The sequence below is a fragment of the Callorhinus ursinus genome, unplaced genomic scaffold (assembly GCF_003265705.2).
Source record: "Callorhinus ursinus isolate GAN/ISIS: 27379988/994484 unplaced genomic scaffold, GSC_fseal_2.0 scaffold26, whole genome shotgun sequence".
NCBI classification, from domain to species: Eukaryota; Metazoa; Chordata; class Mammalia; order Carnivora; family Otariidae; genus Callorhinus; species Callorhinus ursinus.
Genome location: NW_027397088.1, coordinates 18,999,129 through 19,011,971, shown reverse-complemented (window position 1 = coordinate 19,011,971; position 12,843 = coordinate 18,999,129). Strand labels below are relative to the sequence as shown.

The following is a 12,843-nucleotide window of genomic DNA, read 5'->3' as shown; positions in this document are numbered from 1 at the left end:
TTTCTTTCTTTCTTTCTTTCTTTCTTTCTTTCTTTCTTTCTTTCTTTCTTTCTCTTTCACTCGCTCTCTCTTCATTTAAAAATCATTTTAAATTGAGGTTGATGCTTCTCAAACTTTAAAGCACATTTAAACCACCTTGGGGTCCCGCTGAAAGGCAGATTCGGATTCTGCAGGTTGGAGGTGGGACCTGAGGATTTTCACTTCCATCTGACTCCCGGTGATGCTGGTGCTGCCAGTCCCCGACTATTATTTGGATGATGGTGAGGATTGAAGAGACAGCGGAAGGAGTAACACATGACCAGATCTCGTAGAGATGGTTGTGCTTGTCTCATATGCAAGGGCTCTAAAGTGACAATAATGCCTTTCTCTCCCACCTCTTCTAGATACCTGGGATTGAACCTTTTTTACATTATGACCCCTATCAGTAACAACACCTGTATTGGATAAAATATTATGAGTTAAAAAATCCTGATCCCAATTCCAGTTCTGTTACCAACTAGCTGTATGATAACAAGCTGGTCCAGAATCCTCCCAGGGTATCAATGTGTTCATCTGTACCCCAGGGGATTGCATGTTACGTGTTTGACAGTTGTGTCAGTCACTAACTTCATGAGATGTCATGACCTATGTATTGAAAAATTAGAATTTCTGGGGTTGTACCTGAAACCAATAGCATCTGAATTTGCTTTTGGTTACTATGTCTTTCATATGATGTAAAATAAGTAAAACCAGCTCCAAACAATGGAGGCTTTTCTACTGTGTGTCCCTGACCACATAAATATTTGAGCCCAAGTAATTGAGGGCTGACTGTGACACAGACCAGGAGCTGGTGACAAAGCACACCCTATTGTGGAGGGAAGTGATACCTCACAACCCTGGAAGTTAAAATGGGGTGGCTGGGAAGGTGAGGAGCATGTTGCAATGGTCCAAGAGAGTCAGAGGGCCGGGTGGTCAGGGACATCACCCAGCAGATAGGAGGAGCTGACGACCAGGCCTGCCATTTCTGGTTCCTTTGGAGGTTCATAAGATCAAAACAGGGCTCCTCCTAGATCAACGAGGATAAAAGGTGAGGGAGACCACGGAGAGATGGGCAGTACAGGCTTCAGAATCTCTAAGCCTGGTGAAAAGTGAAAATGCAGAGCCCCTTCTTTAGTAAGTAGGAAATAAGTGTCATTGATATACTATACTATAAAGCTTTTTCCTTTCTTCCATGATCTTTCCAACTTGTTACAGTGTTTATTTAATATCATTCTAAGTGAAGAAAAAGCAAAATTTTAAGTTATTAGCATGAATTTTGCCATCTAAAAATTGTGCAATGTCCGTTTAAAATGCAAATATGAGAGCACTTAATTCTATGCAGAATTGCCAAAATGACATATTTCATAGCGCAACCATGCATATCTATTTTGTTCTCACCAGAGCAGTGGAAACACTGCACAAAAACAATGCAACTATTTTTCACTTCTTGTTATGCACCTATTCTATCAAAACTTTCTACCTTTCATTTACTGGTGAGTAAGGAATGATTGAGAAAAAAAAAAGAAAGAAAGAAAGACTGGATTATGGGTTGCCCTGACTTTCCCCTTTCTTCTATGTCATTATTTTTTAGCATAAGTGAGTGACAAATGCAAGCAAGTACCACAAGTAGGAAAGGACACAATAGAGTTCCTTATTCATTTGTGTTTCTTAGAATGCCATTGCCTTTTTTTCTGTGTTGGAAGCAAGTTCTGGCTTGGAAAGAAAGCATTGTTTCTTGGTGCTCTTTGTGATCCCCACCTTCACCTTACTCAGTTGTAGATACAGCATGTTTACCTTGTATTTACTCTGGATCCTGCTGAGCTTCCATGCATCATGGATCCACCAGAATTCTGAGCCTAGCGGGCATCATTGATGCTATATGTGAATAGAGAGGCAGGCAATGGTAGACAGGCATATATCCTCTGTTCATACACATGTTCCATTGTCCCAAGGGCCTTCACATACAAAATACAAGTTCAAAGCTAAAACCATTAAGAATTTCAAGACTCTCACGGCAGAGCATTAAAGCAAGTGTGGGACACCAGGTAACCACACTACGTGAATGTCCGTGAAGCTGATTCTAGATACAGAAACAGAAAAAAATGAATCAAGGCAGTGATTGGTCCAAATGGTCAAGAAAAGAATCTTGTAGCCAGAATCGCATTAGAGGGGACAAAATGAATTTAGGTGAGTTCAAAGTTGAGTTTCTGAACTCAAGGACATGCTACCAGATTAAGAAAAGGGTTGATCTCAGAGTTGGGGGTTGTATAAACTATGATGTTTGGAAATATGTGACATAACTGGGTAACCTGCTATATCTTCTCAGTGGCTTTCACTCCAGAAAAGTGTGTGTGATATTTTCCTTTCATTGTACAATGAGAGATTTGAAAGGAGTATTGATTTTACAGATGAAGAAACTGAGATCCAGTGCAGTAAAGAGACTTGATCTAGGTAACAAAACTCACAGAATCGGGAATAAAACCTAAAGTTCAAGAATCCTAATGCAATGTCCCTTTGAGTCCCCCATGCTACTTCCCCCTATAACTCATCACCATGGCAAATGGTCTCTACTGGTAACGTTGAAATATTTTTCACGTCTGTAAAAACAATGAGAAGGAAATGGAGAAAATATACTGTTTTACCCTACTCAAATGCTGCAAAATGAGTCTTCTTTTTCTCTGACTTTAGTAAGATGGTTTTAAAGGAAGTATGGTTTTTTTTTTAGATTTTATTTGTTTATTTTAGAGAGAGAGAGAGTATGCAGGGGAAGGAGGAAGGGGCAAAGGGAGAGGGAGAGAGAGAATCTCAAGCAGACTCTGCACTGAGCATGGAGCCTGATGACGTGGGGCTCAATCCCACGACCCCGAGATCATGACCTGAGCTGAAATCAAGCTTAACCAACTGAGCCACCCAGGTGCCCCTAAAGGAAGTATTTTCTCTATAACTTCTGCAGTGCTGAGTTGGATTATAAAGGATCAGAGGCTGGCTCATTTAGAAAGAGTGATTAATCATACTTACCACTGAAGAGATGAGTAAGGCAAGGTCACAAAGTCAAATATTATGTAGGTGGTTGCTGACAGATTAATTTGAAATGAGTGAATGGGGGATTTGAATGGCAAAGAGAAGGACTCCAATGGCTTTCTAGTTTAAAGTGTTGCCTGACAAACTGTCCCTAATATAGTATCTCTGATTTTTTCCCTAAAATCCCCATAAAGATATCAGGGAAAAAAAATGAAAACAGATAAGTAAATGCCAGAACCTGTCAGTCCACTTTTGCCAAATTCAAGAGTAAATCCCACTACTAAAATAACTATGGAGCTTAACAAAGAATGCAATGAACTCATCTTTTCTCCAGAAACCAAGAAAAACTGCCAGCCTAAAAAGGGAGGCTACTGATTCAGAGCCTTTCATTGTGTACCAACTAAAATCAAGTTGCTTGCTTTGTGGGCACTGCACTTGAGGCAATCTGAGTACTCATACTTGTTCCCTCACCCCCCTGGCACCTCCTCTTACATATCTACTTTGAAATGAAACTCCCAGAGAACAAATCAAAGGGAGTAGCAACTGGGTGGATGGGAAATACGATTAGCTGTAGTATATCATGTCCTGAGAAGTATAATTCCAAGTAGACCCATAGTTGCTTAGGGTAGAGACAAGAAGTGCCCTGAGAGCTGAAAATTTGGCACATTTGGTTTTTTTGTTTGTTTGTTTTTTGCAATGTACTCAGTAGGTTCAGAGTATGAAAGAAATAATAGAGATAGATTTAACTCCAAATATTTTAAGCTGAATAACATACCTTCAATGCTTACTAGGTTCTGGAGCTTTTATGAGGACGAGTGACCAAGAATATGTTTTCCAGGTTCAAAATAAGAAAAAAGATTCTACAAATACCCAAGACAAGACTGAATGAGGTCAAGAGAAACTTGCAAACCATTTCTATCGAAAATGTTATTTCTGGCTAGAAATATCTTCATTACAGAATGGTTGGTATATTTTTAAAAAAGGCAAATAAAGAAAAAGAAAATATCAATAAAGATTTAGAACAATGGCATATATTTTAGGTAGTTTCCTAGAGAAGCCAGAGTAGTTTCAGATAACCCCTGGATGAGCTCAACAGAACGTACAATGGCACATGGAAGAGTTGTGAGGATTGCCAAAGAACTGAACAGAAGGCACTGTCACGGAAAAGGAGTTCAGTAAGATGGAAATGGGTTGCAAGGACACAATGCATACAATGGCAGAAACGAAATCTTTGTCAAAGAGGGTAAGGAACCAAAGGAATACTCGGGAAGATTGGATTTTTCTGATCTAGAGGACAAACCAGAGAAGCCCTCCAAGAATGTAGATAATAAGAGAGTTATAAAGAAGATGTTAGACTTGAGGAATAAGAGCTTGTATCATACTTATAGAATATTGATGTTCCTGAAAAAGGGAAGGTAAAAAGGAATAGGTACAATAATCAATGATTTAATGAAAGAAGACACTTTGGGGAAAAATGGCCCATGTCTTCAAATCAAAATGGCTCCTTACATTTCCAACAAAGTTAATTAAGAAGGAACCAAACTAGGGGCACCAGCAGGGCTCAGTTGGTTAAGCATCTGACTCTTGATTTCAGCTCAGATCATGACCTCAAGGTCATGAAATTGAGCCCTGCATTGGGCTCAACACTGGGTATGGAGCCTGCTTAAGATTCTCTCTCTCTTTGTCCCTCTGCACCTCCCTCCCAGACTCATGCACTTTCTCAAAAAAAAAGGACCCAAACTAAAACTTACCTCAGCAAAATTTTGAAATAAAAGAAATCAAGAAAAAAATTTTTTACATGTATTCTGGTAGAAAGATATATAGGTTATCTAAAAAAAAAATTCTAAACATGGCTGACTTCACAGATCTCTTCTAAAACATTTACGATTCAGAGTAATAAGAACACAATGAAGAATTTCTCTAGACACTCTACAGAGTTTCAGGGAAAAGGTTTTGGTTAAATAATTTAAAAGCCAATTTATTTTCTTGCAATGGCAACATAGTATGTAGATATCTTTTGTTTTGTTTTGTTACAGAAACAAGCCCTTAAAATGTGTACCTTAGTAAGGTTTTTAGAAATAAATTCTTTAAAGGCTTACTCTGGTTACCTGAGAAATGATTCCAAAGAGAAAACTTAAAATGAGCAAATCATTGTGTTAAAGAATTTATTTGAGCCAATTAAGGGTGAAGGTAAGTCTAAATAATTTTGTAAATGTTTTGTAAATATGATAAATCCAAATGTCAAAGAAAACTATTGAAAGAATATGCATGTACATACAAATTTTGCATGTATTTTATGTACATAAAAATAACATTTACAATCTTAAATAATGCATCCAAACACTATAAAATGGAAACATAGGAGCTAAAAGTGCATTAAATTCCTTGAAGTAGTGTGTTAAATTATAGATTTTATTCTTCCTGTTAATATTTAGATAAAGAATAATTTCAAAATGATTTTAAAAGAAAACTGGTAGAATTGTAAAAGTAATACCAACAAATCTCTACAAAAAAATAAAAGCAAGTAAATTATAATCCATCAAAAATTTTTCAAAACCACCGAAAAGCACAAAAAACTGAAATCATTTAATCAAGACTGCATAAGTCTTAGGACATATTGCAATTATTAAAAGTAATTTAAGGAATCTTATTAAAATCTGTGAGATATGGCTAATGCAGCCTGTAAAGGCAAATTTACATTAAATGTCTATTACTAAAAAGAAGAAAGTATGTAAAGTAATGACTCTGCTACCAAAGCCAGACAAACACATTACAAGGAAAGAAAGCTACAGACCATTATTTCTCATAAACCTAGATATGAAATTTCTCAACAAAATTTTACCAAATCAAATTCAACATTATATAAAAAGGATAATAGTACATCACGACCAAGTGACGTTTACCCCAGAATGCCAGGTTGCTTTAACATTTAAAAATTAATTACTGAATGTATTTAACCATAACAACAAACTGTAAAAGAAAACCATATGATCTCAATAAACACAGAAAAAACATTGGATAAAATATAACATTCATTTCTCATAAAAACCCTCAACAAACTAGGAATAGAAGGAAATCCCTTCAACCTGAGAAAGAGCATCTAAGGAAAATATACAACTAACATGATACTTAATGGTGAAAGACTGAATGCATTTCCCCTAAGATCAGAAACAGACAAGAATGCTTACTATTTCTACTCAACATTGTACTGGAGGGTCTAGCCAAGGCAATTAGGCAAGAAAAATAAATACAAAGGAAAAGTCAAAGTAAAACTCTTTATTTATAGATGACTTGATTGTAGAAAACCCAATGGAATCTATATGAAGCCACTAGAATAAAAAGTGAATTTAGCAACCTTGCAGGATGTCAGATCAATGTATAAAAATCAATCATATTTTTATATACTATCAAGGAACCATTGGAAATTGAAATGAGAAAAACAATGCCGCTTACAGTAACATCAAAAACATGAAGGGGTAGATTTGACTTAAGATTTGCAAGATTTGTATAGTAAAAACTACAGGAGAAAAATTAAAGAGGATCTAAATATGTGGAAAGATGGGTTGGAAGTCTCAGTATTTTAATTTAATTTAATTTAATTTTTTATTTAAATTCAATTAATTAATATATGATGTATTATTAGTTTCAGAGGTAGGGGTCAGTGATTCATCAGTCTTATAAAACACCCAGTTCTCATTACATCAGGTGTGCTCCTTAATGTCCGTCACTGATTTACCCCATCCCCCCATCCGCTTCCCCTCCAGCAACTCTCAGAGTCTCAGTATTTTATAAGCTGTCAATTTTCTTTAAATTGATCTATAGTATAAGTGCAGCACTAATAGAATCCCAGGACTTATTTTTTCCTTAGAAGTTGCCATTGACAAATTGATTCTATAATTCATACAGAACCCGAAGTATCTAGAATAATCAAAATACCTTTGAAAAAGAATAAATTTAGAGGATTAACATTACACGACTTCAAAACTTATATTAAGCTGTAGTAATCAAGGCAGTGTGGTATTGGTAGATGGATGGATCAATGTAACAAAATAGAGAGTTCAGCAATAGGTTCATCCATATATAGACAACAAAATTTTGATCATCCAGCCTTTCAGCAGAAAACATAGAATATTTTTGTGACTTTGAGATGGGCAAAGATTTCTTAGGTAAAATACCAAAAAAATTGATAAATTGGAATTCATCTAAAGTAAACCATTCTTCTTCTTTTTTTTTTTTTTTAAAGATTTTATTTATTTATTTGACAGAGAGAGACACAGTGAGAGAGGGAACACAAGCAGGAGGAGTGGGAGAGGGAGAAGCGAAGCAGGCTTCCCGCGGAGCAGGGAGCCCGATGTGGGGCTCGATCCCAAGACCCTGGGATCATGACCTGAGCCGAAGGCAGACGCTTAACGACTGAGCCACCCAGGCGCCCCTAAAGTAAACCATTCTTCTTATCACATTAAGCAAGAAAATGCAAGCCTCCCTGCATGGGAAACATGGAGAAATGACATACTTGTAATGTGTATGTATCACAAAGAATTTTACTTAAAATATATAAAGAATTCCTACAAAACAACAACAGAAGGCAAACAATATAAAATGGTTAAAAGACTTGCACATACACTTCTCCAAAAAGACCAATAAACACATTAATAAATACCTAACATCATTAGTCACAAGGGAAAAGCAAATTAAATCTATAATGAAGTACTATTTTATATCCATCGTACTGGCAAAAAAAAAAAAAAAAAGACTAGTGATATGATGCCAAATATTTGCAAAGATATCCAATACTTTTCTGGTAAGAGTGGTCCAATCATATTGGGAAATAGTTTGGCAGTTTCTATGAAGCTAGACACAAACTTATCATTAACTCAATAATTCCACTCCTGGGTCTTTATCCAAAAGAACTAAAAACATTATGTCCACACAACATCTTTTGTAAAATATTGGTAATAGCTAGAAAAGAAAAACAAACCATATATTCATCAACAGGAGCACTGATAAACAATTTGTGGATTATTCGTATACCAATAAAAAGGAACAAATTGTGATAAACTCACCAACATGAAATTATATTGAGTGAAAGCAGACAGGTACAAAAGAAAACATACTGTATTATTCCATTTGTCTGAATTCCAAGGACAGGGAAAACTCATCCTTAGTGATAGAACTTAGAAAGTAGTTGCCTCTGGAGAGTGGGAATTCGGAAAGAGAGTCCAGAGTGCTTTGTCCAAGGATGAAGATGTTCTATATCTTGTTTGGACGGTATTTGCATGCTTGGCTATGATCGTCAAAAACGTGAACTGTGAGATCAGCGATAACTTTTAAATATTTTAAAAGGAGCACTAACTGCACTTTTGGTGTAACTTTCTCTTGCTGTGTGGGTGTATGTGGATATCTGTATACATCTGTGGATATGTGTGTGCATATACCTGTAAATTATGCACATACACATACCTAAACCTGAATATAATCTCCTCCCATATTAAAATGGTTCCTTTCTGCCAGAACAATGTTGTTAGTAAAAATAAGTGGAGGGGTGTCCGAGTGGCGCAGTTGGTTAAGCCTCCAACTCTTGGTTTCAGCTCACATCGTCATCTCAAGGTTGTGAGATCCAGTCCTGCATTGGGCTCTGCACTCAGTGCGAAGTCTACTTAAGACTCTCTCTCCTTCTGCCCCTCTCCTCACGAAAATAAATAAATCTTGAAAAAAAAAAAAAGATGGGTATAGCAGAATGATCCCGGATACTTTGCTTTGTCATTAATATCCGGGCACCCCTTATTAGAAAGTGATACAAGATAAATATGTGTTACCCCCAGTAATATTAAGCACAGTGTTATTGCCATAAGCAAATTGAGGAAACAGTGGATATTACAGTGTCTGAAGCGGAGTTCATTTTACTTTAAGAGCTAAGTTGTTGATTATTTTAAGCCATAGGTTTGCCCACGCAAATGGCTTGGGAGTTCGTTTTCTACTTTTGCTCTCCTCCACCCTTACTTTTTTCTTTTTCTATTTTGCCAACCAATTAACAATCGAGTAAGTCAAACAAAAAACAAAGAGTAGGTGTATTTTTCTCAGACAAGAATCTCAATATATTGTTCTTCTCTAAGTAGTAAATTTTTTTTTCCATTTTACTCTTTGCATTTTGTATAGAGGAAGCTAAAGGGAAAGAGCGAGACAGAGACAGGGAGAGACAGAGACAGAGAGATAGAGACCGAAATTAAGAGGGGCTGAGCCTCTTGCACATCCCAACGTCACTGAAGGAAGGATAATGGGGAAAGAACATTCCACATAGCAAGAAACATCAGGCTTTGGAAATACAGCATCCTTTACAGCTAACGTTCACAAAGCATCTCATATATGCTTGTCATAGTTCTTATTTTATTTATTTATATTTCTATTCTATTTTTTTTTTGATGGTTAGTATTTCACTGAACCTTAATTACAGTCCCATGGGGTTCTCTGACTTTTTCAAATACCATAATGAACAGGGACCATACCAAGAAAGTAGTATATAAAATTCCGCTTTTGCTTTTATGAGAGACCGATTAACTCCTGGAAAAGCAATCACCATTACTTGTCATTCAGATATGCTTCTTGACAAAACCAAACTACCATTACCCTAAAATACTACAGAAAACCAAAACAAACAAACAGATATCACTACCATGACATCAACAACAAAATATTCCTTAACAATGCATCTCCAGTGCAAAGTTCTAGAACACAAGGTTGCAGTCAAGGGCTCAAATGAACTCCATTCTGTATCTATTACTTGTGCACAGACCATTCGGTTGTCTTCCATGTGTGTAATACGATTCTCACTCTGGTGTAATTTTTACTCTCCTTTTGTACATGATCCTGTCACTCTGCAGACCCACAAAAATAGCTGTTTCTTGCTCCGTTTGCAATAGAAAATGATGTGTTTGTACTTTCGGCAGTGCTGATATTGTGTGAGTAATGTCTGTATTTGATCGTCTGGGTGCTTATTAGTAGAGGCAGAACATTCAAATTTGCTTTTAAAAATTTACATGGAGTGGCTACCCCTTCATTAGAGGTGGGTGGGGAGAATGGGGAACACAGAAGACCCTGGTTTATCTCTTTACACAGTGACCTTTTTTGGAGTATGCCCAGAATTAAATTAGATGTTGCAGCTCAGAGGATCAGTTCTTATGTCTTTGCTCAGCTAGTGGTTATGAGGACATACAGCTAACTCTCAATTACGAATATGCAAAAGCCACAGATCATCTCAAACCTTGTTTCAGATGCTCCTTTTGATTTCAAATACAGTTGATCCTTCTACCAAAACACTGAACAGCTTTTATTGTCCCTTTCTTCATCTGTGGTCAGAGCGCAGGGCTAATGAGAAGAAAATGGGAAGGAATTAGGAGCAAAGGGAAGGGAGATGGTAGACACATCTTGCACACACACATCATTATCTGGTGGATAATCGATTCCTGCACATTTTAATTGAGGCTGGACCGAGGGCAGAACTTGGTAAAAACAGAGCTGGGGTTTATTTTCCATTGGGAGGGCATGTCAGGAAAGACAGGGCTAAGTGACAACTAGGTCTGACTGTGTATGCTGAACGCCAGGATTTTGCTACTTCTCCCCTTTGAGGAAAGAGGAAGGAAAGACAAAGTGGAAATCACAGGAAAAAGAACAAAAATGAATCTGGAAACCTAATTTTCACTTTAAAAGAAGAAGTGGTCTTGTTTTTTTATGTCATGTATTTTGTTCTCTTCGTCAAAACCTAATTAAGAAATGTGTATATAAAACACATAATTTCCTACTCACCAAATCCATAGGATACTCACTGAAAACTCATTTTGTTCCAGATCCTGGGAAATGATCAGTGAATTTCTTTTATCCCTTATTTCTGCCCCATCTGTCTAATTTTTATATTTCTAAGTCTGCATCTACACTGTCAACAAATAAGAAATGAAAAACTCACACTTGTGATGGCTTTCTTCTCATAGAGTTTGCGAAGCAACTCTTCTGACAGACGTCTTCACCGACCAGAATACTTGTTTCTAAGGAATGATGCATTAGTCACCGGGTTTTATGCCTTATAGACATAGTCTTGTGTCTGTCTCTTGCTGTCAGTCTTCGCTCCTGATGTGTGATGTCACGGCAGGAATTTCAAAGTGACAAGGGATTGGTTGAAACCTGGTACTTGAACCTTCCAGAAAAGTCGTATCATTTGTGAATAGAGCCATCAGGTCATTCTCAAATCAAAAACTTCAGCTAGGGAGACATGCCCGAGAATTTGTGAAAAGCAGACAAGTGCTTGCATGGCCACAAAGGGGACTCAAAAGAAATGAAGCAAACTGGAAGGAATGGATGAAAGAGATTCACTCGGTAGGAAAAATCAATGAGAGGAGCGGCTCAGGTTTACATTCTACTTAACACTTACCCTGAAACTAAGAGATAAAAATCATAACATCTATTTTTTGTTGTCTGATCACCTTGAACCATTTTAGTGTTCCTATTTCTCTTGATGGAAACAACCTCATTTATAGGTACATTGTCCAACTGCCTGGGAGAAAAGGCATTTTGGACAAAAGTTGTCCCAATACTTGGGAGCTCACCTAGCAGCCTGGTTACAAGGGCACAGCTGGACGCCAGCTCATGTGGTCACCTCGCACGGCTGCTCTTTTTATACTACAATCTTTTCCGACTTGTATTCCCTAGTTCCCGTCAGGACCCTGAAACCGGGTTGGTTGTCTTTTTTACTTGTGTGGGGAGAAGAGGAAAGGAACACAAGAGCAACAGGTGGAGAGTTAGGGGCATTGGCATGTCTCTACGGACCATACAGCGAAAGAGAGTGGGGTCCTTGCCCATGCGGCCACGTGTCCAACCCCGGCAGGCTCCAGTTCCAGACTCGGCCCAGCCTGTTCTATCTCATCTAGATGACCAAAGCTTCACTCTTCTCCCTTGTACTCCTCCAACTGCTGTCCCTTCCTCTTTCCCAGCCACCAAGTTGCCACCCCCCAAAATGGCAAACGTTCCAGAGGCAAGATGAAAACACCACCCCAATGCCCCAACACCTCTCTGATATTGTCTGGGACTGGCACCTCTTTATTTTTCAACCAGTCGTTTGTCCCAGCCTGCATCTAACGCTTTCTCAGCTCACAAAAGTGATGCTGGAAGCTGGGGCCAAGCGATGCCGAATGAAGAATTGGGTAACAGCGGGAAGGCTGTAGGGAAGGTGGCACTATTGGAATTAAAATTCCCCTGGCAGAAAAAAAAAAAAAAAAAGAGAGAGAGAGAGAAATACTTACAGGCAAAATGAGACCTTGAATTGGACCTCTGTGGTTCCTTCTCTCACCTCCTGAGCCCTGAGAAATGATAGATTCCAGGGTCCGGTCTTCCTACAAGACCCCTACAGACTAAATTAACTTCCTGATCTGTACTGCATAGATGAGAGTCTACCGTCCAAGCCCGGAGTAGGTATTAACAGTTTGTGTGTGTGTGTGTGTGTGTGTGTGTGTGTGTGTGTGTGTGTGTGTGTTTTCCCTAACAGCCACATCTTTGTTCAGATTCCTGGCATTTCTTTCTTTACAGAAGTGAAAAAAGATGCTGCAGTAGAATGACAAAATAAGGAGAAGGGCGGGAGGGGTTGGCTGGGCTCAGGAGTTTCGAGGAGAGAAAATAATGCAACTGTCTTCGTAAATGCTTGTTAACACCAATCATTTAGAGCACAGTTTCACAAAGATTAGTCGGGATTTGTTGTAAGCCTATCTCGGGCGTGCTTGCCTGTGGGAACAGTTGCTATTTAGTTACTTGCCTGGCGAGAAT

The 12,843-nt window shown here is 38.0% G+C and overlaps 1 long non-coding RNA gene across 1 annotated transcript in view; it reads right to left on the bottom strand.

The window, feature by feature from the left end:
* LOC141370136 (uncharacterized) overlaps window positions 1–12,479 on the bottom strand; it is a 13,016-nt gene extending 537 nt beyond the window's left edge. The window contains exons 1-3 of the long non-coding RNA XR_012373902.1: window positions 12,327–12,479; window positions 10,997–11,372; window positions 10,298–10,401 (exon numbers count right to left, since the gene is read on the bottom strand). This is a non-coding gene — a long non-coding RNA (uncharacterized lncRNA). The remainder of the gene's footprint in view (window positions 1–10,297; window positions 10,402–10,996; window positions 11,373–12,326) is intronic.
* Window positions 12,480–12,843: the final 364 nt, after the last annotated feature.